Below are 27,798 nucleotides of genomic sequence, written 5' to 3'. Positions count from 1 at the left end.
CTATAAATGCCACAGGAAGGGTGTGTGTGCGTGTGTGCGTGTCTGTGTGTGTGTGTGTGTGTCTCATCAGAGCTATTAGTCACCACACACGATCCGTTTTTTTGCCCTACGACTCTCTCTCTAACTCCTAATTTTAGAGACAGGAGGACTTGTGCGGGCGGAAATGTGTGTAAACAGCGCAAACGTGTGTATTGATCGCTGTGAACCGCAGGGTTCGGTTGGTCTGGTGTTTTAGCAGCTTATCCTTCTTGACAGAAAACAACCGACAGACGAGAAGATAAACGTCACTGGAAAACACCACCGACTTGGGTCTCTTTTCAGCTTTAGCCGTGATGAATCGAAGCGTCCCGGTCCTTCCCCCCCCCCCTCCCCGAAGGCCGGCGGGCTGGACACTGAGTGTATTCATCTTGCCTTCAAGCGTGCCTCGCTCAGCGTCTTTTCTAACATCTACTTCCTACCAGTCTCCAGGCCCTGCTTTATAACCTTCGGATTTGGGAGAGAACTGGATTGGCTGCTGGATTGGAAACTTTTCTCCATGAGTGCTTTTTATATGGTTTTGGCAGGCGCATAGAATACCAGCAGAGAGAGAAATCCCGCTTGGCAAGAGAAAATAAAACCGTAACAGAACCGTAATGGCCCTGAGTGGTGTTTTACATGTTATGCTTGCTCGAGATTTATGTTAAAATCAACCTTGCAAAGAGGTTTTTAAAAAGTCTATCCGGCGGCCAAAGTTTGAACAGCTCTCTCTCTACTATCCGGTGACGGTCCGTGTCGCGAGCTAAGCGACTGGTGCAAACTGGCCTTTCCCCGCCGTCTGAGCCCTTACAGGCCCCATCTATGTCACCAGGCAAGGTTTCACTTACCTCACGAATGGCTGACCCCTCCCTCTTACCCCTCTCTCCTCCCTTCTCCTTTCCCTCTTACTCTCCGTTCTTTCTGTCCAAACTTAGGAGGGACCCGAGGGAAAGGACACGAATTAATCCAAGGTCACCGCAAGTCACGTTTTCACGGAAAGAGCGCGTCTGGAAATGCTCTGGCTTCGCCGCCGAGCCCTCCCCCTGAGACATCTCGGCCAGGCCCAAGGTTGTGGTCGGTGTTCACACCGGCACCACTAACCGCTCTGGTTCCTTCCTGAGTTGGCTGGTTGTCACTACTCCACACACACGGCCTCCCCGGACGGGCACGCCACTGCCAGGCCAGTCCTGCCCCCGGCGGGGAGGAGGGGGAGGGCCAGGGCCTCGCCAGCTCCTCGCACCCCTACCTCCACCACCATCCGGGACCTCTTCCACTCCGGGAAGAGGGAACACCTCTGCTTAGGTGACCCTAAGCAGTATTTATATCTCCCTTCGCGGGCTAATGAATTTATCCGGCAACTTCGACTCTGTCGGTCGCTGCCTCTGACAAACGCTGAAGAAAAATCACTCTCCACACGCGAAGCGCCTTCCTGTGGCTTAGAGCATCCTGAGAACGAGGCCTGGGTCTCTCACAAGAGGCTGGCCTAACAGCAAGCCAGGAGTGTTTTCTTCCTTTCTTTCTTTTCTCTTTTTAATGGATTCGTAATGGAGAGAGGCCACCTGCTTCCAAGAAGGAACTGAGGCAGCAGAACAAGGCAGGCAGATGGTGAGTTCTCGTGCTGACGCGGGATCTCAGATGCCCACCAGTGACGAAGGGCTGCCGGCCACCCAGGGAAAACGCAAAAGGGCGTTTTCAGTAACCACCTTCAAGGAGGAAGGAGGTTGCCCCACTGTTTTCCATTCTGAGGACAGAAGAGAAAGGAAGAAACCGAGGGAGTAACGTTAAGAGAGAAGACAGACTTGCCGGGAACGCGGGGCCAGGTCTGAGGCTGCGTCACCTCCCTTGGGAGCCTCGCCAGGGGACTCACCCGTCCCCATCAGAAGGGCCAGAGGAGCACCCCGCCCCCCAGGCAGGCTTCTGTCCGGGAGCTCCGAATCCCTGCATGGACTAGGCATTCTTGCACGTTTGTTTGACTTTACAGCAGTTTGTGTTTGCGCTAACAGTTTATATACAAAAAGCGATGGCCACCCCTGCCCTCGCTCACGCCAGCTGCGTGCTCTTTCCAGCTCTCTGAACAAGGAATAAAGCCCACAGGGCCTTCTGGGGCGGGGAGGAGGGGGAGTGGGGGGGGCAGGGTCTTCACACAATATGCTGCACATGAGACCCTCGAGTGGGGATTTCCTAGAGAAATCCTGAGAATGTGGCAGGTTTGGAGAGGAAGCCTGTGCCCTTTGAGGACAGATTAAAAATGCAGTGGGGCCGAGGGCAGCGTTTGTCCTCTCGGTTGGAATGACCCCCGTCCCAGGCCAGGAACCCAGTCCCAGGGGCTCCCACCACGCCAAGGTGTCCGCGGGCCCCTGAGCCGAACTCCACACAGGACCTTCCCGCCAGGACCCCGGGAGGAGTCTTGGGTGGCCATACTCCTACTTTTTTTTTTTTTTTTTTTTTTAACGTTTATTTTTGAGACAGAGAGAGACAGAGCATGAACAGGGGAGGGTCGGAGAGAGGGAGACACAGAATCTGAAACAGGCTCCAGGCTCTGAGCTGGCAGCACAGAGCCCGACGCGGGGCTCGAACTCACGGACCGTGAGATCATGACCCGAGCCGAAGTCGGACGCCCAACCGACTGAGCCACCCAGGCGCCCCATACTCCTACTTTTACAAGATGCCCGCTAGCAGTCACATTTCCAGGTGTTCAGTAAACTCCAAATCACTGTGCCAATGTTAATTTGTCTTCCGATGGGATGACTAATATGACCGAATAGAACTAGCCTTGTCACACAACAGCGGGGATCCCCTGGTGATGGGGCCAGGACAGAAAGAAAGGCATCCAATCTGGAAGGCGACGTAGCCTCAGAAATAGACTTAGGGTATCAGGAACATCCTGAGGAAACAGACTTGGAGGGTGAACACCAGGCTAGCTGCCAAAGGGATCAAAGATTTCTGGGAGATCTAGGAGCCCAGAAAAGGAGCGCTGGTTGGTACAAATGTCGAAGGCGGCTCAGGGTCCCTGCCTTTTCCCTCACATACTTATCAGAGTCTTTTTCTAAAACACTGATCTCATCCCTTTACTACCCTGTTACAAACAAAGTCTTTCCCACCTCCCTTCAGCCCCTTGCCTGTGAGATAAAATTCAATCCCCTTCACCATGCATTCTAGAACCTTCCCCAATTGTTCACGGACCCCTCTGAGTACATGTGCTGCAGTTCTCAAAAGGGACCCGATGTTCTAGCCATGGCCATGCTCTACCCAGGGCCTAACTACCCGAGCGGGCGTGGCTTAGGTCCACTTTTTAGTTTTGTGAGCAGGAACTCTGTAACCAGAAAGGTCTTTCTTTCCCTTGTCTCTCCATCTGTCCAGTTCTACCCATTCTTCTCAGCTTTGCCCGACCGTTCCACACGTTTCCCCCTTCCCTGCCATGGTACCCTCAGAACCTAACCAAAGTACCTGGACATGGTTAGTACTTGATAAGTACTTCTGAATAAGTGAAGGGTTCTGATGGGCACCGAGTGGGTAAAGTCAGAGCCCCAGTCCTGCTGAGACATACTCGGCCTCACATCTCATAGTCTGGGGCTGGATGCATCACTAGCTTTCTTGGAAATTTCTTTCTTCCTAGGCGCCCCTGGAGAGAAGATGTGCAGCCATGCATTCGTTGAAGAATGGCTGGGGGCATGTTTGGATGGGGGAGTAAGTCCTGTCAATTAGAAAATGTATTAAAAGTCTCAACATCCATTTGTTCATTCTTTCACTCAACACATAATTCTTGACCCTGTGGTAGACCCTGGGCTGCAAAGATGTGGAAACTTCTTCCCACTCTTCATTCCTGCCACTGAAGTTTGGGTTAAGAGGAGAAGGCAGCTGGGCTCCACACTGACAGTACAGAGCCTGCTCGGGATTCTCTCTCTCTCCCTCGCTCTCTGCCCCTCCAGCACTTTCTCTTTCCTTCTCTCTCTCTCTCTCTCTCTCTCTCTCTCTCTCTCTCTCTCTCTCTCTCTCAAAATAAATAAATAAACTTTAAAATTTGTATGTAAAAATAAATACAATAAATTTTTATTTTATTATTTAAATAAATTATTATTTTAAATAAATTTTTGTTTAAAAAAAAAATGGGGCACCCGGGTGGCCCAGTCGGTTAAGCAGTCAACTCTTGATTTCAGCTCATGATCTCACAGTTCGTGAGTTTGAGCCCCATACTGGACTCTGCAAGGAGGGCTCTCCTCTCTCTCTCTCTCTCTCAAAATAAATAAATAAACTTAAAAAAAATTATAAAAGAGGAGAAGGCAGGAAAAACCCAACAAGCACAGTAAGGACGGATGTGCACCAGATACCGCGGGTGCCGGAGCAAGGACCCCCGTTCAGCCTTGAGAAGGGCAGGGGCTCCCGTACGAAGCTGGTCACCCGTACGAAGCTGGTCACTTGAGGAAGCAGCATGGCAGAGCAGTGGCTCTCATACAACTCACACAATTCACACGACTGAGTGTGAATCTACGTGAACAGAGCAGGAGGGGGGGCCCCCCGGAGGCCTGGAGGGTGGGCTAAAAAAGCTTCGCATAACCCACCATGAGAACCAACACTAAAAAGATGGGCAGTCCCACGGTCCGGGTGTGGGTGAGGATATGGAGCCCTCAAACGCTAGCAGAGGTCATGGCAGATGGGCCAGCCGCTGTGGGAAACGGTTTGCAATATTCTTGTAAAGTCACACACACAGTGCAACAGTTCCACTCCTGGGGATTTACCTGTGAGAAGCGAGAGACACGGGCTCATGCAAAGAATGTTCCTAACAGGTTTATTCAGAAGAGTGAAAAACTGGAAATTACCCAGTCGTCCATCAACCGTAAATAAATACCCTAATCAAAGCACGCCCACACAGTGCGATACGAGCCGACCTTTAAGCAGAGCACACATCTGATACGCACAACATCAAGGACGAATATAAAAAGCATTACGAGTGAAAAGAAGCCGGGTTCAAAAGACGACATTCTCTACCATTTCTTTTATATGAAATTCTTTTTAAAAGGCAAAACTACAATGACACGAAACAGATCAATAGTTTCCAGGGACTGGAGACACGGGAAGGGCGTTCTAGCCAAGGGACGTGAGCAAATTGTTCTATGTTCTAATAGTGGTGATGGTGGTTCCCCAGATAACACGTTTTGTCAAAAGCCGCTGACCTATACACATAACATCAGTGAGTTTCATTGTATGTAAATTACACTCCAATAAAGCTGATTGCAAAAAAAAAAGAAAAGAAAAGACAAAAGAAAGAAGGGAAGGGAAGGGAAGGGAAGGGAAGGGAAGGGAAGGGAAGGGAAGGGAAGGGAAGGGAAGGGAAGGGAGGAGAGGAGAGGAGAGGAGAGGAGAGGAGAGGAGAGGAGAGGAGAGGAGAGGAGAGGAGAGGAGAGGAAGGAAAGGAAAGAGAAAAGGAAAAGAAAAAAGAAAGAAAAGGAAAAGAAAAGAAAAAGGAAAAGAAAAGAAAAAGAAAAAAGAAAAGAAAGACGAGCTTGTATGTTATACAAAGGGGATAGACTATCTGGAAAGCACAGGGAAGGAGTCCATGGAAAATGGCCTAAGCAGGGCAGGTGACAAGACAAGACTTGTGCTCTAGGAAGACGGTCTGTCAGCAGCGGGGCCGCTGGGCTCATGCCCAGCTCTGGGGCTGTCTGAAGGAGACACAGTAGGCAGTCCTCTTGATTAGGAAGAAAGTACGCCCTGTGGCTCATATGACACGCAGACCTTAAGTCACCTCCCATCTTGTGCCATCTAAATAACTATCTCATGGATACTGTGCCTTCTTTAGTACATCTTACATTTTCCAAATTATTTGTGGCAATTTTGATTATTTTTCACAAACAAAAAAGTTCTTTTCTTTTAAAACAAAAGCATTACTAAAAAGGAAGGTAGCATCTAATTTCAAAAGAATTTTAAGAAACAGGACTAGGTCCTTCACTCTGCATCTGGTCAATGTAGCTCCAGAAAATCACTCCCGGGACGTCTATGATGGCACAATTCAGCAGCACCCACGACGCTGGTAGCTGCCTTGTGGTCGTCATGTAACTTGCCCATATGAACTTGTCTTCTGGCCCTCAGGTGCTGAAGGCTGAACAACTGTAGTCATGTGGGGAGTGGGGAAGGGGAGTAAGATCGGAGAAAGAACAAAAACCCAAGAAACAGAAAATGGGGTCTCTGGAAAATAACTATCAAGGCAAACAAAAGAGACACATTGGGTTGGAGGCATACAAGTCAGAGGTGGTGACCGAGAGGTGAGTCAACACTGGACAACTTCCCCCACCCGAGTCTGGAGAACCCAAAGGTCCCTACAGACCTGAGGGTCAAAGGCAGGTTCTCAGTCAGGGCAGTGGTAGATCCCGCTGGAGGAGCCGGGTTTGGGCAAACCCCAAACTCAAGGGTGAAACCTTTTATGCACTTCCTGCTGTTGGAAGAAGATGACACATTTGCTACGGGATTGCAACCTACCATAGGAGGCAGATCCTGACATCCAACCTGTTATTCAGATTCATTCATTCCACTGATGCTTGCTGCTGTAGCCTGAATGTTTGTGTTCCCCCAAAATCCCTATGATGGAATCTAAACCCCAATGTGATGGTATTAGGAGGTGGGGCCCTTGCGTGCTGATTAGGTCATAAGGGTGGAGGCCTTGTGAATGGGATTAGTGCCCTTACAAAAGAGACCCCCAAGGGATTCTTCATCCCCTCTGCCATGTGAGGACACAGCGAGAGGACAGCCGTCTAAGAACCAGGAAGCATCTATGTTCTCACCAGACACTTGATCTGCCAACGCCTCGATCTTGGACTTGCCAGCCTCCAGAACTGTGAGAAATTTCTGTCCTTGACAAGCCGCCCAATCTATGGCATTATGTCACAGCAGCCCAAACTGACCAGGACACTTACAGAACACCTACCCCACTCCGGGTCTCTGCCAGGTGCCGCAGAGAAGGAACCGGAAAAATAAGTTCTTGTCTTCAGGTAGCAGCTTTATAGCGTGACTTGAACGCTGCCTTGGAAAAAGTAGTTCATCGTCTACAAAACATTGGAGCGTATGTGAATGGTCCAGTTAGCAGCTGAGGTGACACATTTATACAGAAGCCTGGATTGTGCCAGGTCTTGGAGTTGAGAAATGATTCGATTGATGGGATGTCCGATGTAGGACTGGGTAAGCGGTGTGAGTGTTGCTGCTGGAGCTTTCTATTCCTTTCCCCCTTGCCTGTAACTCAGCATTTCTCTCAGTACATGACAGGGTTCCCTGCAAAGTTAACCTGTCAGTTAATAAGACGGCGATTAAAAAAATCTTCCCAGACCCTGGGGAGCCTGTCTGGCTCAGGCCATGATCTCACGGTTTGTATGTTCGAGCCCCACATGGGGTTCTGAACTGACAGCGTGGAGCCCGCTTGGGATTCTCTCTCTCCCGCTCTCTCTGCTCCTTCCCCGCTCTCTTTCTCGCGCACGCACGCGCTCTCTCTCTCAAAAAAAAAGATCTCTCCAGATTTCGATTTAAGAATCAGTGTGAATCAACAGTGTCACCGGTGCCTCTAGAGAAATCTGGAGGCTTTTAGAGAAGTGATATTTAATCGGGTTTCAGGTGTTTTTATTAGATCAGGTGAAATTCTCTTTTCGTGCACTCTCAAGGGGACCACGTACCCTCTCCGTCATGGCTCTAACCGTAGCTGAAATTTTACATCTCTGTGTGTGGGTATTTCATGTCTCACACCCAACAGACTGTAAGAGTCACGAGGGTGGGCGCCACGTCTCGGAATTTTTTTCCCCGGGACCTAAGATAGCATCTGGAACATAGTAAGTGCTCTACAGAGAGGTGACACGGTGTGAAGGGGCGGGGGAGGGGGAGGTGTGGAGGGAGGCGGGACAGGAAACCAGGCACACGTGGACCAGCCTGTGCTGTGGCAATGGCCGGTCTCCTCTGTGCTAGTTTGTTCTGTGTCAACGGAGCGAGGCTGAAACTGTTCCCCCCAGTTCCCTTCCCAGCATGGTTCCAAGCGAGATCTGGCCGGGAGGAACCCGCACTGGGTCTGGAAGGCAGAAGCCAAGTGGCACTCACACCCCCCTGAAGGTCAGAGTGGGACACCAGGAGCCACCGCAGCCCCTGCCTCGTCCGAGGGGGGCAGCACCTGGCCCACAGTCCCGGTAGCTCCCGCGGGGTCTCATGCTTCAGCTTCTCTGGGGCTGGGAGTAAGGGGGGCACACAGCCCCCAGGCGAAGGTCGGCCGTGACTCAAGGTTGGGGTTCACGAGAGGAAATGCAGGTTCCAATTTGTCCCGTGGGTTCCAGTTTGTCCTCACTCTCTCCCATGGGCATCCAGGTTTTCTTCCCAGATGCCAGCCCTGCTGACCTTCAGGATGGCCCCAGGCTGGGAGGCAGCAGTAGCAGGTGATCCTGTAATCCCTTCGCTAAATCCTTCCCTGCAAATCACTCTAGTGTTGCCGCGTGTCTGAGAGCTCACGGGTACACCGATCGGAGCGGTTCGAGTCTCTTCCTGTCAGGGGCGGTTTCTCTTACGAGTTAAGGGCTTCCATTACCGAGACCACAATCATTGACAATGTCAGTACCAATGACTGTGTGCCAAGCTGATGATTACGTGCATCACACAGCTGAGGCAAGTACTGGGGCCTAGATCTGCCTGCCTCGAATACCCATGTTCCTTTGAGATGCCACGCTTTCTTCTGTATTAGTAAGATTTCAGGGTTTTTTTGTTTTTGGTTTTATTTATTTTTGAGAGAGAGAGTGGGGGAGGAGCGGGGCGGGGGGAGGCGGGGGGAGGACAGAGGATCCCAAGCAGGCTCCGAGCTGTCAGCACAGAGCCCAATGCGGGGCTCAAACCCACAAACCGTGAGATCATGACCTGAGTTGAAGTCGGACGTTCAAGCGACTGAGCCACCCGGGCGCCCCCTTTAGGTTTCTTTCTTTCTGTTTTTTTTTTTTTTTAATTTTTTTTAATGTTTATTTATTTTGGAGAGAGAGACACACACACACGCACAGAGTGTGAGTGGGGGAAGGGCAGAGAGAGAGGGAGACACAGAATCCGAAGCAGGCTCCGAGCTCTGAGCTGTCAGCCCAGAGCCCGACGCGGGGGCTCGAACTCTCAAACCATGAGATCTGACCTGAGCCGAAGTCAGACGCTTAAGGCGCCCCATAGGGTTCATTTTTAAGTTAGAGTTTTGTCTCGCTCAGTTTCACCCAAGCGCTGTGGTAGCCCGGTGTTTCATTTGAGCAGAAAAAACAAAATGGAGGGCTATATTTAAGTAAATAGAGCTGCTCAGGGACACCAGCAGCTGCTTCTTCAGGAATAAAAGGATCGATATTCCGTGTGCGTGTGATTCTTAAAGTGTGAGATGTCGTGAAGATGTCATGAAATGAGGAACCCGGCAAGTTGATTTTCCAGAAGTGAATTCACAGAACTCTTCAAGGACTGGGGGACACCTGAGTCCATCATGGCTCCTCACCAGACAGCTCGTGACCTCCCCCACCACAGTCTCCTTGGGAACAGCAGCCATGTCAACCTTATATTACTTCTCCAACATCTAACACGGCACCTGGCAAACAGTGGGTGCCTAATAAATGCTTGCTCTTGAACAGATGGGTTGCGAGCGAGCGCCTCTATCCCGCTCCGCATTTCGTTCCACAAGCATACGATTTCCTCACCTCTTCGTTGTTCTATCGGCCTCTGGGAATATTTTGGCCTATTTTTAGTGTGGCAAGTCTTACTTCCCCATTAACTGACCAAATGGTGATACACCGAGCAGCCAAGGCCACATTTGGGAAGTCTTTATGACAAAGAAATGAGTTGGGTCTGCCTTATCTGACTCATAACGTGTTCACCGTGAGCAAAACCCCAAATTTCATGAAATGATGTAATCAGAGCAGATTTTCAAATAGATTTTACTTCCCATAAAAGACTCCTGTGACAAGCACTCCTTTTCGTGCATGGGAATCTACATGGCTTCAAAATACCCTCAACTTTGAAGGGAAACTTTTGTACAGTCAAATGACAAATGCTTTTTTTGCGAGATGTCACTATTATTCCAGTCTTAGGGGGTAGGCCCGGGAATGAACGCTGTTTGTCAGAGAGCAATCTGTCTCCCAAGTGACACATGGTTTCTTTGACAGACTCTGTCATCTGGCTGCCAGTGACAGGTTTGTTAAGGAAGTTAAACTGTGACTTTCCATGCTTCCTTGCCATTAGGAATCTGACAGTGAATTTGCTAATTTATTTTCCATATAAAACATTTATCTGCTCTTTATGAACCGCGGGCTTCATTTCTTTCAGGCTGGCCTCTTTGGGGGATTAACAAACTGACAGTGATTTTCGGTACAGTGTTTCCACCTGCCAAGGTCTTGTTATGCTCAGAGAACTTAACACATCATGAAACTACCCGGCTCTTTTCACCTCTGTGATTGCTCAAAAGCAGTACGTGGTGTTCCTACATTTAGCAAATATTTATTAGGAACATTTATTAGCAAGGCACCAGAGAGGACTCAAGAGAAGTGTATAAGTCTCTGCCCTGCTCATGAAGAGGAACGTAGTTCCGGAGCAGCGTGCAGTGAAACGTGTAGGTAGGTGGTTGTGCTTGGAAATCCCAAGACCGGAAAGAGCAGGTGCGGCCTGAGAGACTGGGGAAGGCACCTTGGAAGGGGTGTATCAGATTTCCCTAAGTCCTGGGGAGCTGCAAGGTATCAGAGACCAGTGGGGACCCATGAAGAGGAGCCGCCTAAAACAGTGCATTTCATACAATTTTAAATTCAGGAGTGATGGCCTTGGGAATAAACCCGGCAACTAACAGGGTGCAACGTGATCTAAAAATAAAATAGCGGCCGCAATCCAACTGACAGTAGAGGTCATAAAGTGACTTCAGTTCACACTTCTCTGAATTCCTCGGTTTCAACCCTCTTATCTTTCCTCCATTCTTAATATGCTTTGGAAGGAGAACTTGTCAGGGGCCTGAAGTGATTCTAGGCCCAAACTTGGAGTTAGGCCAAATGGGGCCAACCCCAGTCCCACGGTTAGTAGCCTGAGAGTGATAAGCTGTGTAAGGCTCAGCTTCCTGATACTTAAAATGTGGGTAATGAGGGGGCGCCTGGGTGGCTCAGTTGGTTAAGGGCCCAACTCTTGATTTTGGCGTCAGGTCATGATCTCCCGGTTGCGGGATCGGGCCCCGTGTCTCTCCCTCTCTCTGCCCCTCCCCAGCTTGCTCATGCTCTGGCTCTCTCAAAATAAATAAACTTTAAAAACTGTGGGCAACGGGGCCCCTGGGTGGCTCAGTCGGTTGAGCGTCCGACTTCGGCTCAGGTCGTGATCTCACGGCACGTGTGTTTGAGCCCCGCGTCGGGCTCTGTGCTGACAGCTCGGAGCCTGGAGCCTGCTTCCGATTCTGTGTCTCCCTCTCTCTCGGTGATGCACCTGCTCCCCTGCTCGCAACCTGTCTCTCTCTCTCCTTCAAAAATAAAGATTAAAAAAAAAATTTTTTTTAACGTGGGTAATGATAGCATAACTAGCCAGATTGCTCAGAAGATTAAATAAAATCACGGATGTAGAATCCTTAGCACAGAGCTCTACACAGGCTGAAAACATGGCAGCCGTGATGACACGGTTTGAGTCCCCTGGTTTAGCAGTAGTATGCGTGACAGGAAGATGTTTCTTCCAGTGCGGGCATGCGACAGGCATGCAAGACATGTTTGCTGAATGACTGACTGAACTAATTAAACAAGGGTCCCGCCACATCATTTTTTTTTTTTAATTTTTTTTTTTCAACGTTTATTTATTTTTGGGACAGAGAGAGACAGAGCATGAACGGGGGAGGGGCAGAGAGAGAGGGAGACACAGAATCGGAAACAGGCTCCAGGCTCTGAGCCTTCAGCCCAGAGCCCGACGCGGGGCTCGAACTCACGGACCGCGAGATCGTGACCTGGCTGAAGTCGGACGCTTAACCGACTGCGCCACCCAGGCGCCCCCCGCCACATCATTTAAAAGCTGCTATTAAATCAATTCAAATACGAAGAATTAGGAGCTGTCGCCCTTTTTCCTCCGGCAGGATCTGTCTGGGGCTTTCCAAGAAGGGGAGTCTCTTTCTCCCTCCAAGTAGGAGCAACAGCAGGTGAATTTTTAAAAATGCAAACCATAAACGTGTTTAAGATAAATTTGCTTTCTTGCAAAGGATGATGCGTCACCCAGCAGAGGGTACAGTTTCTGACTCTCCTTCTGAGAAAAAGAGCTTTGTAAGTTGCTTTTTATATGTGAATGTTGAGAGTTTCAAAGAGGCATTTCAAGCCCTGGGCATGCTGTCACCTCATTGGCGCAGTTTGGGAAGAAAAGTATCCGTAAAGATGTCAAAAGAAGGGGGATGGTGGGGTGCCTGGGTGGCTCAGTCAGTTGAGCGTCTGACTTCGGCTGGGGTCTGATCTCGTCGTTCGTGAGTTCAAGCCCCGCGTCGGGCTCCGTGCTGACAGCTCAGAGCCTGGAGCCTGCTTTGGATTCTGTGTCTCCTTCTCTCTCTGATCCTCCCCCACTCACACTCTGTATCTCTCTCTCAAATAAAACATAAAAAAAAAAAAAAAAGAAGGAAGATGGAAGGCCAAGGGATAAATAGATTATATAGTGCAGAGTATCAGAGCATGAGGGAGACAGAGACAGAGAGAAAGAGAACACGAACATTGGCAGTCATCCTATCCCAGGACTGATTCCTTGGCATTCTGGATACCACGTGGGTCAAACGAACTTCATGGTTTAAGGGGGTAGCCTGTTTTCTGAGTCTATTGTGCTGTGGCCAATTTTGGAGCGTCCATTGGAAGTAAAATATACCTTGTTCCAGCTCACTTGCATTTTTTGAACTTTGCCTCAGCAAGCAAAGTTCAACCCTTTAGATGGGTTCTACATAACCCATCGGCGGTGGCAGAGACTTGATAAAAGTTGATAGTCTCCAAGAGAAACAAGAGGCTTCTGCTTCCAGCCACTTTTCTGGAAAGGAAGAGTAGTTGGGCAAACATTAACGGCGACCATCAGGTCCACAGGGCCATGACTGCCCCGCACCTCCCAGGAGCAGGCCCTACTCTGGAAATGTTCTATTTTCCTGACTTCTTTTCCTACTTAGATTTGTTCTCTGCACATTTGCAGCAAAGAAACTTTCAAGATGGCCAAAGACACATATTCTCCGACACGCAAGAGGAAGGAGTGAGGGAGTGACTACCTTCTAATCAGGCCGCTTCTCTCTACCTAATGCGTGTGTTACCTCCATGAATGAGTTTTAAAGGATTCAGTGTGTGTGTGTGTGTGTGTGTGTGTGCATGCTACAATGCCTGACTTTAAGGTATACAGTCAGAGATTATACCTGAGATTAGGAAAAAACAACTCGAATGTACACGGTATTTCCACCTCAGAAAACCTTTATAATTAGGGGACAACAGTCACGTGCAGTCCCCAGAGGCTGTCTGGCAGACTACCTAGTAAGATTACAAAAAAATTTTTCTTTTCCCTTTTGGGAAAGTACAGGAAGAGAAAAGTAAAGACTACGTCTGAGTTAACGACATAATTTACCTTTTAGGGTTATTCATGTTGGCCTGGATGAAATATCGCTTCTATTCTTTGCTTTAAAATGTTATTACAGCTAAAAACATAAAAAAAAAAAATAGAGATGCCTATGCCGGTTTCTGTTAAAATATGTGTAAGTTACTATTCTTCAAGAAAAACATAAAGCCTACATAAGCTGACTTTAGTTACATGATTCTATTTGCAGCTCTGAATTCCACGATCGAAGATGGCAGAAATGTGTTCCCTATTCTACCCAAGCTTGAGCTTGACTTGTTAGGGTTGAGGAAATTCACCCCTAATTAATGTCAAATGATCAACTTCAATTAGTTTTGATAAATAATACTGTATAATTAAATTACCACCAAGTCATCTGGCAGTCCTGCAAAATCATCTACGATGTGAAACTATTTTTTTTAAATGTAGCCTACAAAACATTTCAAGGTCAACCACAGACTTAGGAGAATATTTGAGTCAGCCATGAAAAACGAGGGTCTTTGTGTATAACATACAGAGATCATTCAGATTCATAAAAGAAACCTTGACGCTGATAGATAAATGGGCAGAGAATATTAACCACAATTCACATATAAGAGGAGAGATGAATTCCGAAACATACAAAAAAAAGTATGTCCTCACTTACAATCAAAGAAATACACATTGGAGCACCTCCTCGCCCGCTGTGATTTTTATAGCTACCTGCCCAAGTAACATCTCTTGAAAGTAACAACATCCACTGCTAACTAAGGTGAAAGAGACTGGTTCTCTTCTTCACTGCTACAAAGATTATCCACCATTGCAACTCCCTCAGAAGGCACAATGGCTGGGTATAGAAAGCATCATAAAGACTTTTTTCTTCTCTAGAAGTTGAATAATAAAGGAGTAAAGGTAGGGGCGTGGTAGCCTTCATGTTATGTTACAGCAACTGAGAACACTTGGGGGCAGGACCACCTCCCTGTGTCTGCCCCCGCCCCCCCCCCCCCCCCCCCTGACAGACTCATACCTCAGTTTTCAGTCCGTAAAATGACATTCTTAAAAATCCACCTTCTAGGGCTTCTGGGTAAGCCTTAAGTGAAATCCTACATACTTAAAGCGCCTAGCATAGTTTCTGGCACAGAGTAAGTGCTTAGTAAGTGGCAGACTGCATTATCATTACCAATTAAAGAGCAAAAAATAACATTGAAACAACTTAATTTTTCACTTGCAGATGCATGGCGGTAAATCAGTAAAAACGATCTGCACATCCATTTTCTTAGGATGAAGTCTACTGGAATCACGAGGTGTGTATACAATAACATGTTGAGTAAAGTATAAAATAACATGCGTACTCTTACTGAGACTATTCGTGTGACTGCATTATTCGAAAACAAAAACAGTTGTATGAGGGTTGGGAGATTGTGGTCCATTAAACATTATTTTAATGTTGTTATACTGCTAGTGATAAAATTAAATAATGTACTAAAATTAGGCCACATGAGAACGATTCCACACTTTAACATGTGGTCAGTGTATTTAATCAACCAAATAAATGCACTGTGTAGTAAAGGAAAAAGACTAAGTCACTTTCCTCATCAATCATTCACAGCTACTTAATTCAAAATATTTTTACATTAAGAGGCGCTCCATTTCTATCAAACGAGTTCTTTCAAAGTTGACTCATTCTGGCATAGACACATATGGACTATTCAGAAAAGGCAAAAAGAAAATCTTGGAGGTGCTTTGACCAGACATGGGGGCATAAGACATTTTTTTGGAGCTAGAATATAACTTTTCAGTCTAATCGGCCTTTTGCTTGTTAGTTCTAGTGAAAAGCACGAGAACACCGACACATTTTTTTAAGGAAATAAATATTTAGAATTTTACTAGCTAATTGACCAATCCTCCTGGATTTCAATTTCTTGATCTGCAAAAAGGAGCTATCATATCCCTAAGTCAGAATTATTCGGGAAATAAATAAAACACGTAAAGCACTTAGTTCAGCGCCTGGCACTCAGAATAACTTTTCCTTTTCTTCCGCAAGCCCACCAATTCCTTTTCTGGGAAAGGATAACATACCTCTAACCCTTTCGATGTGAGAAGAATAAAAGAAAGAAGTATGCAAAACCCAAACGCTTTGAAAAATAAAGAAGCACTCTCACAACACAGGGTATTGTTACAAAAGCAAAAAACGAAAGTAGAGGGCTAAGGGAAACCCACGCGTGGCTAAAAGCACTTTGAACTCTAGCAAAGCTTTTAATAATTACTGAAAATAAGTAATGACATCAGAGTCAAAGAGCTCTCCATGAAAAGCTTTCATTGCCACTGATGAAAAGCTATTTATATATTAATTTCCCCGTTCCCTCCCATTCTTTCTCTCTTTCATATTTTGAACACATTATTTTACTTTCGGTTTCACTTTGTTCACATCTACTCTCTCGGGGGTATGACCTGGATTTCAGTTAGCTGTATTTCTGCCGCCAATCTCATTTCCTCCGGTTGAACGGAAAGATACATAAGAAAGTGACAAAAGCCATACTGAAGCTTGAGGCGAAAGGAAACGTCAGTCATACCGTCTCTTATTTAAATTGTGGCTTCTTTATTCGCCATGGGTTTTCTGGTGTCAGCTTTGATTTTTAAAAATATGACACCAGGGGCGCCTGGGTGGCGCAGTCGGTGAAGCGTCCGGCTTCGGCTCAGGTCACGATCTCGCGGTCCGGGAGTTCGAGCCCCGCGTCGGGCTCTGGGCGGATGGCTCGGAGCCTGGAGCCTGTTTCCGATTCTGTGTCTCCCTCTCTCTCTGCCCCTCCCCCGTTCATGCTCTGTCTCTCTCTGTCCCAAAAATAAAAATAAAAAACGTTGAAAAAAAAATTAAAAAAAAAATATGACATCAAAATGCGTCCCTTGCTGACTGAGATTTTTGGCACCTGCCCCCGAAATTTTATGCACGAGGCAGACGCCTCACTGACCTCACCCTAGTCCCAGCCCTGTAAAAAAAAGCTCAGAAAGCTAGAAGAATTCGTAACAGAGGTGATGAGGAAGCATTCCCAAAGGGTGTGACGCACACGTGAACCTGATGTGATTCTTCCCCTTACATGAGGAAGCCTGTGTGTGACAGTCCCCCTTTGTAGCTTGCCAAAGAGGAAAAAAAGGAGGAAAGAGAGACAAAGATGGGCGAAATTCCTTTCCACGTCCTTTGCGCATGCCTTTCTGGAGAAATTCCTCGGACATCCTGGATTTGGTCTCAGGTCGGAGTGTCACCCAAGAGCAAAACGAATGGTTCGGGGCAGAAGAGGCAGAAAACCGCTGGGCTGCATGGTGTAGATCGGCCGCAGAGATTTGTCCCCCAACTCTGATTTGGGGGACAGGCTGGAGACAAGGCAGGCAGAACAAGACGGAATCTGAGCAAACAGCACAGGCTGAAATGAAGGGAAACCTTGTAGCACAATGTCTGGGTCAAACGGCCTCCTTTTGATCCTAAGGGCGGAGCGTTTACACTTTGCTCCTTCAGAGGGCACATTGAGTCGCTCGGTTCTACTAAGCGCGGCAGGCTGGCCTAGCCTGGAATCTTTTTTAACCAGGAACACAGCCTTTCATTCCACAATCAGAGATCGGGCCCCAAGTACCAGGAGGAAATGTCGAAAATGAGAGGCCATGAGTGAATATGCTTCGTAGACTGTAAATAAATGCAACCCATGTAAAAAGCACCACTGTCATTGACCGAAGACACCTCAAATGTCCAGTGCTAATTCCAGGTATTGTCTTTGCACGCTTCAGCCTAGCTGGATTCGGAGCTGTGTGCGACATACGTTACAAGGAGAACTTACGGCAACAGATCTTTCCATTTTTAACCACAGTGCCACCTGCCTCTAGGCTCAACCACCGGAATCTCAGCTCAGGGGTGGGGGTGGGGGGCGCTGGACAGAGACGGAAAGCGGAGGGGAGAAAAAAAAAATTGGAAATGCGTTCTCGCTAAGACAGCGAAGGCTTACGTTCCAGAAGAAGCCGCTTGACATGAGTGACCGCCACTTTGATGAAACCAGCCTCACCTGTTGGATTGACGGCTTGTGCTCATTCACAGGTGAACAAAAGTTAGTGAAATCCTGACTCCGCTCCTCACCAGCACTGTTACGGAGCCCCTCTCTCTGTCTGTTTCCTCGCCTGTAAAATGGGTATAGTCATAACGCCTGCCCCACAGTGTTGCCTCGAAGATGAATCAGCACGTATCAAGCGCTTAGCACAGTGCCAGGTACACAGTAAGTGCTCAGAAATGTCACCTATCATTACCAACCAGACTCACCGCCTTGGTGAAGGGCAGCTGAGCGCTAATTTTCATAAGTCGTTTACAAAAGTCTTTAAAACCTCAAACGCGTATGAGCCGCAGCCCTACCCATCAAAGATACCATCTTCTCTCCTCTGATACACCTTCCTCCCTCACAGCCAGTATTTTCCAGGCTGGGGACATGAGCAACGCAAAGTGGCCAATAGAAAAATCTTAGCAAAAAAAAAGAGAAAGACTACATTCAATTCGTGCTCATTTTCTCAAGACCTAACCAAGTGAGAGGCGACAGCTTTAGATAGGTCTTCACGACCACGAGTGACGGAAGTGTCCGAGTGTCTGTGGCACATAAAACCCAGGAGGCATTACAGGTCTGAGGCTGTTGAGTATCTCGTGCCAACGAATGTCTCACACCCTGCAGCTTCTGAGGAGGACAAAACCTGTCCCAGACCATGGCCTGCCCTGCTAATCAAGGCTGGCTGCCTGGACCCGTCTCCAGTGGGTCAAACAAGGGTGGTAGGGAAGGAAGAGGAGAAACATGGGGACCCATTGCCTGGAGGGGGAAATCCCTTGTCCTGACCCCGTCTTTGCAAAGAGGGGTTTCCACTTACTTGCGTAACATCCCCAGCGGGAAGGCTTTGTCCTGCGGAAGGGCCTGGTTCCCACCTGTGTCTTTGGCTCTGTTGTCCGAACTGCACCCAACTTCTCGTCAGGCCCCCACTGGCCTCTCTGCCGAGGAGAGACACGTTGCATCCACTTCCTGCCCCAGGAGGAGTAAAATACCAATCAGAGCTCAAAGTGCCTACCGCTGACCTTAAAGTGACAGGTGGGTAAGCAAGAAAGAGCCGGAGGACAAGGCTCACCAGACCCCCCCATTCTCTCCCTGTGGCCTCCACTTAACCTCTCCAGGCTTCAGTTTCTTCGTCTATCGGATGCAGATAACAAGCTGCTGGAAGAAACCAGCAATAATTTTGTCAGCTCTAAAGTCTTACAAAAACGGAAGGTGTTATGTTGTGATTCCTGTCACAGCTCCAGGGGTTGAGGGAAGATCACTCAACAAAGCTCTTGTCTGGTCCAGTCTGGCACCTTGAGGCCAGACTCAGCCGGCTGGTGACAGACCCAGCAGCTTTCTGGGTCCTGTTCTAGTATTGCATCATCTGGGGAGGAGCGAGGCTGAGCTAGCAGAATCCAAAAACAGCTTCCAGACGTTTACTGCCAGGAGGACTTACAGCAGTGTGTGGGGTTTCAGGGAGACAAGTTGGTACGTGGCTTTGATCTTTATCAGGCGAGAGAGTTTCACACAAAATACAAAAAGGGCAGATTTGCCAGTGTGTGTGTGTGTGTGTGTAAAAGGGCTGGGTGGAAGAGAGAGAGAGAGAGGGAGAGATCCCAACAGTGTCAACTAGCAAAGAACGAATTTCTAAACGCCTGCCCCAGCCTTGTGAAACCCTTCTTGGTAGAGATGAGTTTCCAAGACAATCAGAGAAATCCTCCCACTGACAGATTTCCAGATGCCTTCTTTGCTCTAAGGGGACAGGAGGCCTTTGTATTTGCCCACATCCCACCACTGCCTGCCTCCAGCCACCGCAGCAGAAAGGACACTGGAACAGGACACATATTACCCCATGTAGGCTCTAGGCCTGATTGGAAACCAGGCAGCTCGGGCTGAACTCCCCTTTAGAGAAGGCCAACCCCACACTGTCTTCGTGAAGTTCTGGGTCTTTTAACATTCACTCGACACCTGCTGGTGCAGGAATAACAACAAATAAAAGCCAATCCTGTCCGAATGCTGCCCACTTCTCCCACCTCCATTTGTCTGGCTGCTCCTGGTCTCATCATCGCCTCCTCCTGGGCCACTGACCATAGCTTGCTTTCCCCCACTGCTGACCTGGGTGGGACCAGTGTGGGAGCACTGACCTCCTGCCATGAACACCTGAAATGGGTGCCTCCCCCCCCCAACCCCCACCCTGGGCCCCAGTTACCCATTTGCTGCCAGAATGTGGAGCCTATGCTAATTTTACAGGAAACTTGCATTTGGTGAGCAAAAGAGCTGCTCCTGCCTCTGCAGTGGCTTGCAGAAGCTGCCTACAATTCCCACAGCTACTTTCCAAGTATCTGACTCCGTGGTGGATTGCTTTTTGTCATTTCAATGGACAGTTAACCTTCTTGACACTCAGTGACCACGACCGTCCAAGGGCTGACACTGGGGCCTCCAGAGCACATAGTTTCTTTTCATTGGGCCTTCCCGATGGACCTTGGGCTTCTAACGGAAATATAATGGGTACTAATTTAACGGCTGTGGGTGTACTACCTAAATCCTTATTTTGCATTGTGGACTTTCCTCCTGATGCACTTTAAGTGGAAATGTATCGAGTAAAGGGACATTAATGTTTTTAAATGATCACCACCATCCCTAGAGAGTGGACAGCCAGCAGCACCTGTCTGCGTGGGGCAGCTGTTTTCGTTGGCACAGTACTTCAACAGCAGTAAGTGGGCAAGAAATAATTGGGCAGCTCCTCTTGGCCTACGATGTTGCCTTACTGAGAGCGACCAGATTGGCGCGCAGAAAGCAGGGCCTTCCCAAGGAGCCCACCCGCGGCGTGCGCTCCCTAAAGGGCTCTCGGCCTCCGCAGCTGGGCCTCCTCCCGCGTCCCCGGTGCCACGGCTCCGCAAAGCCTCCTGCAGGAAGGAGGAAGGAGGGGGGACCTCCTCTCGGCTCCCTAAGCCTGGGGGACACCCAGGGGAGGCGCGGGCGGGAGTGTGGGCCGGTGCCACTGAAGCCTACGGAGCAGGAGGCGGGAGCCCGCACCCCGGCCACTTCCAAGTGACCCCCAGCGTCCGCCCGCCTGTGAGCCCGCCGCCGGCGAAGAAGGCCTCGGGCAATGGGCCAGGGCAGCGCGGGCCTGGGCGCCCAGGCGTCCCTCGACCCCCCGCTCTCGGCTTTTGGGGCGCGGGGCAAGAAAGCGCAGAGAATTGCAGCAGCCCACGACCCCCACCTCAGCCTCCAACCCCCGGAAAGGGCCCTGAGGCCCAGAGCAGCTGCCCTCCCCTCCCTCGGAACCCGCGTCCTTGTCTACTGCGAGGGGGGTGGGGTGGGGAGCTCAGGGGCACAGGGAGGGAGCCCTCGGGGCAGGAGCGGGCAGGCGGGGCGGTGGGGCAGAGGGCCCCCGACATGGAGGGGCACCGGCTACGCCGGGGCCGCAGCGCCCTTCTGGGACCCTTCTGCCACCCGCAGGCCTCACCCCGAGCCGCCACAGGTGCCTTCGGGTCAAAGTCAGGGCGAATCCCACCCCTTGCAGGGGCCACTCCTTTGTGCCGAGCTCCTCAGGCGATTGCTTTAGTAACAGGAGGTCTGGAAGGAAGAGAGGCGGGGTCCCCTCGTGGCAAGGAGAGACGCAGGAGCCCCGAGGCGGCCCGGGATGCAGGCGACCGGTGAAAAAGCCAAAGGGCGTCAGCTCGAATCTCTCAAGAGGGCGATTTTAACTCGCAGAGAGGCTCAGCATACGGTTTCCATGTTGGGCGGCGGATACAAAGAACCACTGGGAGCCAAGGGAATCTCCTGACATCGCAGGCCCAGCCATCCCGATCTAGGGGGCCTGAGTGGCAGCGGGCTGGACGTTTGGTTGAGTCGCAATTAAAACGAGATCATTACGCCGAGCCTCTCAGCTTGTTCATAGGTATCGCTGGGAGCGACAGGACTCCGCTCCCTCGAGGCGGACTTTTCAGGCCCGGGAGGAGCGGAGCCCGGTGTCTCTGGGCCTGAAGCTTCACCGGCGACCCGGGAGAAGAAAGTTTGGTGGGTAAAAATGGGAGTCGCTCGCCTTCTGCGTTTCTGCTAATAACGTGAGCGGGGAAAAGTCTGGCGGGGATGCGGCCGCGTCCTGCGGGAACCTCTCTGTCCGTGCGTCCTGAGGGCGGCCGAGCGGCGCCCAGCACCTCGCAGGGCCGCCCGCCGGGGCCAGGGCGGCGAGCGTTTCGGAAGCCCCGTTATTTGCTCTTTATTAATTACCCAAACATTGCCTTCCTGCAATATGTTTCCAGTTCCTGGGACAGACGGCGTGTTAGGAAGTGTTCCAATAATTAGGACTCGGGCAGGATTTCTTTTATGCTGCCTCCCTCGTCTTTGAGAGCCTGTAGGGCAGGGGCGAGGGATTAAATGTGGCCCTCGCTCCGGGGAGGTTCCGCAAAAACGCGCACGTCGGGCCTCTAACTTTCTCGGTCCGAGGGTCCCTGCAGGGTGCGGGGGCGTCGGCGAAATCCTGGACCCGCGAGAGGAGCGCTCAGCGCCCGGGATCGCGCCGCCGGCCCGGAGCGGCGGGGAAGGGGGGCTGCGCGGGCCGGCGCGGCGGCCTCCACCCGGGGCTGCGCGCCCGACCTCGGGGCTCGTGGGCTCGGAGCGGTCGGCTCCCGGCCAGCGGCCGCGCTCCCAGACACGCGGCAACGCTTTAGCAAGGGTCTGCAGGGCGCACACGCCGCTGCTTTCTGTTTTCCCGCAGGGGTGCTGGGGCCGGGGGCGGGGGCGGGGGCGGGGGGAGGGAAGGCGCGTCCCTCCGCCCCGAGGGCGGGGGCAGCGGCGGAGCCGGGGGATTCTCCGGTCACAAACGCGCGGTTCCGCGGGCGCGCAGCTGCGGTTCCCATGGCAACGCGGCGCCGCAAGGCAGCCGGCGAGTCCCCGCGGCCCGAGGCTGCGCTGCGAATGGAGCTCTTCGCCGTGGCCGCCGCGGCCGCCAGCCTCTTCCTGCTCCTGGTCTTCCTCATCGTCCTCTCGGTCTACGTGGGCTCGGGGCCTCTCCACCAGCCTCTGGCCCAGAGCTGTTAGCCGAAGAAAGAGGAATTTGTAGTCGCAAGGCGTGTTCCCGATGGAGCTGCGCGCCTCCAAGGAAGGCTCCTGCTCGGTCCTGTGGGTACCCTGTCCCTGGCACCCGGGCCCAGATGTGGCGCCACCAGACAGCGCTTCGCGGATGTGCTCGGCCCGTCCGAGCCGCCCCGAGGGCGGGTTAGCACTGACCCCAATAAATGACGAGGGAGACTCCCTGTTTGTTAAAAGGGAGCCCGACGGGACTTGATTATGATGGTTTGGGGTTACAGCATAAAGGCGAATTTTAACCAAGAGACGTAGCTGGCAGTGGAAGCGAGTTTTCTTCACACGTCTCTATACACACACGCACGCCTGGCAGGCACGAAATGATTGTTTGTCCACGTAAAGAACGTGCGTTCACCCACGGGTGGTGGCGTTTAGCAGCGCGGAACCGTAGCACTAGATCATTTACGATGAGGAAGAGGCGACCCCAGAACTAAAAGCAATCCTGTGTATCCAGTCCATTGCCACTGCTCCGTGTACAGCTCTTTTTGACGTTCGCCCAGTTTGAAAAAACAGTGTGGTCGTGATGACCATCTTCAGTGTTATCACGGGAGAGTCAGTCTGATAGAAGGGTAATCTATTAGATGCTGATTTCCGGTAGACAAAACGCTTGCTGTTTGGGGCATATTTACACTGGCTGCTTCAAATCGATACTGTATACGGATATTTTCTTTTTCACTTTCTTGACCTTCCAGTAGTGTCTTGGGTAACTGCCATATTATCCATTCCCCAACCCCCTTATCCTGCTTTTTTCTATTTTTTAAAATAAGCTTTTTAAATTTTAGAATGGGTGTAGGCTTGCTGAAAAGTGGCAGAGTGTTCCCACACTCAGCCCCCAGTTTCTCCCATTAACATCTCACATCAGTGTGGGACATTTGTCACAACTAATGAACCAATACTGATATCTATTGTTAACTAAACGCCATACTTCATTCATTTGGAGTTTCTTCATTTTAACAATTTTCCTCTTTCTGTTCTTAGATCCCATCCAAGATACCACATTACATTTAGTTCTCATGTCTCCTTAGGCAGTGACAGTTTCTCAGACTCGTTTTTGATGACCTTGAAAGTTTGAAGATTTGTTTAAACTGGGAGGTAACTTACCTGTGGTGAAAGCAGAGACCTCACATTATAGTTTTATGAGTTTCCACAATTGTATACACCTGACACAACCCACCTTTGCATAAAGAACAAATCTTATATTGGAAATCTTGTCACACAAATATTGCAAATGTATCTGTATAGATACACAATTTGCTAAAAAAATTTTCCCCACAGCCTTTCAACTCTACCTTAATATTTTAAAATTTGCAGTTCCAAAGGATGTTAAAGAAGTATCAGCCCAGTGTTATTTTTAATGGTTTGTTGCTCATTTAGTTCAATAGTCTTTTGGACACAACTTAAGCTACTAATTGTTCTCTGTTCTAGAACATTTTCTTCTCTATGGAGAGTACAATGCAGGCATGCTCCTTAAGAAATCAGACAAATTGGGGGATGAGTCAGTCTGGGAAGCTTACTGGGGGTGGCTTAGCAATTTTAAAAACACTTTGTTTTTAAGTTCTTTATATCGAAGCAATAATTAATGCACTCATTCATGCCTAGCTCTTGGGGGGATTGTTTCTCAGCAATTTTGTCATAGATCACTGATTCTCCTAATTGTAAAAAAAAAAAATTGTTCCACACTTGAGAATTTGACACATGATGTAACCCCCAAACGTATCTTTTTAAATGATGTTAGCAAACAGGAAAAAGGAAACAAAGGTCTTACACCATTGTGAACATGGATTCTATAACCGAGAACTTGGTGCAGACATATATATTTTAAATCAGTGAGTAAAGCATTCAATTAATAGACTCTAATTTCCTCTTGCTTCTGTGGTGTTTTATCTGGCAGGCTCAGTGGGTCACGTATTTATGGCTGGTAATACAGAGGTGTGGCTAGGAGAGAGAAAATGTAAAATTTAAAGTCACAGTTCTCCTCTTTGCCATTCACCATTCATGCACAACTATTTTTGAGAAACCCACACACTTGTCCAGTGGGGTAAAGACCTTCGGACCACATTTAGTTGAAGCTGATCACATCCAAGGACACGTCTGTCCGTAATTCCAGGACCGGCCTCTCAGAAGCAGTTTTTGGCTAACACAGCTTTTCAGGTCAGACCATTTTGTGCCAACACAATTCGTGTGATCTTCCCTAGTCTACAAGTAAAACCCAAGCCAGTGAGGGTAGAACACCGTTCAAAAAGTGTGGGTGACAACAAGCAGATGATTATCGTTCTTCTATCACAACAAAAGAAGATTTAAAAAGTCTGTGTCATCAAATATATTTTCTGCCCATTGTAAAAAAAAAAAAAATCTCAATCCCTACTCAAACCACATAATATGAACAAATATCAATCTAGAAAGATAACTCTGATAAGCATATTCATTTTTGAGGGGTAGTGCCTTTCTAACGAAGTCCTCCCTTAATTACAGCTGAGAAAATACAAAATGGTTAAAGAACTTAGCATGTGTGCTATTTGAAATTATTTGCCTGAGTTTAGGTGAGCGGTGACCATTGGCAAGGATGTCAGAAACAAAGATCTGGGTTTTGCTACGTGCGTATGAATCGCATGTCAGCAGCTGTCACTCACTGGCTGAGGGCTCAGCCTGACTGAGTCACATCTGCAGTGTTTCAGGCAGTGGAGACGAACGAATGTGATCTCTGAAATTAGACAGCCAGGTCCCTACCTGGTGCCATCACAGGCTCGCAGGTGACCTTAGGCAGTTCACTTAACTCTGTGCCCTCAACTGTAACATGGGGATAATGCCAAGTTTGTAAAATTGTTGGGAAGATTAAGTGAGATACACGGGGGTGCCTGAGTGGCTCAGCTGGTTACGCATCTGACTCGATTTCGGTTCGGGTCATGATCTCACACTTCGTGAGATCGAGCCCCGAGGTGGGCTCTATGCTGACAGCACAGAGCCTGCTTGGGATTCTCTCTCCCCCCACCCCCCTTTCTGCCCCTCTCTCTTTCTCAAAATAAATAAACATTAAAAACATAAATGAGATATACATACCAGTCAGAATGGGAAGCGCATAAGGAACATTCAGCAAATGATAAATATCACTGTTTCTGTTGTTGCTAAGTTTTGACCAGCTACTGAAGTATATTATATGCTGTATGTATACGTAGTATATTATCTGCTGGGTTTTCAGGAATGTGGAAAACAGAGGTGTTACTTCGGGGAACCTAAAAACGGAATCCCTTCATTTGTGCCCCGTTTGTCCTGTTTTAAGAAGCACTTATTTCTGACCTAGGATCTAACGTTCTGCTAAATGGTTCACGTTGCCGTGTTCTTGTTCATTACCACAAAAGAGTTACAAACGAAAAGGAAATGTAACTCTTGGCCAGCCTATCCCAGCCCCTATGTAATCACACACACATCCTGACCAGATTCCCCCAGCAACACCAAAGACTGGATCGACTGTAATGTCTCCATTCACTCAACAGACACCAGCGAGCAGTAAGCAAGTGCCAGCCGCTGTTGGGCGCTGGCTACTATTCATAAATAAGATCCAGTCCCCACCCTCAAGATGCTTCGGGGGCAGTGGGCAAGATACAAAATTGAACATACAGTTAGGGTTCCCAGATTAAGCGTCGCGACAGATATGCAGGAGATGTTGTGTGGACACCTGGGGACACCTAGCCCTGACCGAGGGGCGCGGATAGGCAAGAGGAATCTCCCAGAGAAGATGCCTGATGTGAGCGTTGAGGAAAAACCGGGGCCCTGATCCAGCTGAGGAATGAGGAGAGCTGAGCTGAGAATGGACTGCGGATGGAGCGAAGGGATCTGGTTCTATAAGGAGAAGAGGCAAAGCCCGGTTACCAGCTGGATGTGAAGAACAAGGGAGAGAAGACAGTGAAGGAAGATCCCAGGTTTCTGTTCAGGGGACTGGATGGATCGTGGAGCCATTGACCAAGAGGGAATTCTGGAGAAAGAGCGGGTTTGGGGAGGAAGATCTCTTATTGGATTTCAGATACAAGAGTTTGACGTGTTCAGGGCACATGGCCATAGAGATGCCCAGTCTACAGACAGTCACAAGGTTCTGCAGGTGTGAGGGTCGATGGGAGGGCCAGTCAGAGTCCGTCCCTGTGTCCATACGAATGAGGGGCCATCTACCCAAAGTGGTGGAGCAGAAGACATGCTAACGGGTGCCACCGTCACATGCAATTCCCAGTTCTAGAAGGTACAATAAATGTTCCCTCCAAAGAAAAACCAGACTTTGAGAAGCCAACCAATCTTCTGGGGTGGAATCCCTACGGCCTGAGAAGAGGGAAGATACAACACAGTAGGAAAATGGGCCGGAGAGGTGATACCTGACTTGGGAACGTGAAAGACTGCTACCAGATATTCTAGGGTGTCCTGTATGATCATCCCTATAATCTCAATCCTTTTAGGTCCGGATAATTTCCTGTGAAAAATAGACTTACAGTTTTCAGTGGGAAATTGGCACTCACTCTGGAGAAAGCCACTTTACAACCAAATTGAACACATATTCCGCTCCTAAATAAAGGACGTACAGAACTATCGGTAGTTCTCTTATTTGGCTTAAACTGTTTATTACAGGGTGTCTGGGTGGCTCAGTCAGTTAAGCGTCCAGCTTTAGCTCAGGTCATGATTTCACGGTTCGTGAGTTCGAGCCCCACATCAGGCTCTGTGCTGACGGCTCGGAGCCTGGAGCCTGCTTCGGATTCTGCGTCTCCCTCTCTCTGCCCCTCCCCAGCTCATGCTCTGTCTCTCTCCGTCTCTCAAAGTAGATAAACATTAAAAAAAAAAAAAAAATTAATGTTTATTATAAAATTTCTCAAGGAGTTTTAAGAATTGTGAAAATGGATTATAAAAAATACATATCTCCCCTGCCAATTCCTTTGTTTATCCTTCCTGGCACACTGCTAACCAAAATATGAAGTTCTAATACCTATGAACAAAGAAGTCATTCTCACTGACTCAAACGGCCTGACTGGGGTGGGTGTTGAGGGAGAGAACAATTGGTAACTTCGAAGAGATAATGTGGCATGGCAGGTGAGAGGCTGGCCATCGGGGTGATGGGGAATTTGCATCCTGCCAGGCTTTC

The 27,798-nt window shown here is 49.1% G+C and overlaps 2 long non-coding RNA genes across 2 annotated transcripts; one reads left to right on the top strand and one right to left on the bottom strand.

Moving 5' to 3' along the window:
* The first annotated feature begins 6,065 nt into the window (after positions 1-6,065).
* LOC123386468 lies at positions 6,066-15,749 on the top strand. Its single transcript, XR_006600343.1, has 3 exons — positions 6,066-6,275; positions 14,771-14,843; positions 15,584-15,749. It is a non-coding gene; the product is annotated as an uncharacterized LOC123386468 (long non-coding RNA).
* A 605-nt stretch (positions 15,750-16,354) lies between these two features.
* On the bottom strand, positions 16,355-22,328 carry LOC123386467. Its single transcript, XR_006600342.1, has 3 exons — positions 21,061-22,328; positions 18,430-18,578; positions 16,355-17,700 (listed from the first exon to the last, which is right to left on the bottom strand). It is a non-coding gene; the product is annotated as an uncharacterized LOC123386467 (long non-coding RNA).
* Between the last annotated feature and the right edge of the window lie 5,470 nt (positions 22,329-27,798).

The sequence above is a fragment of the Felis catus genome, chromosome B4 (genome assembly GCF_018350175.1).
Source record: "Felis catus isolate Fca126 chromosome B4, F.catus_Fca126_mat1.0, whole genome shotgun sequence".
Taxonomy (NCBI): domain Eukaryota; kingdom Metazoa; phylum Chordata; class Mammalia; order Carnivora; family Felidae; genus Felis; species Felis catus.
This window is presented reverse-complemented; position numbering and strand designations above follow the sequence as displayed.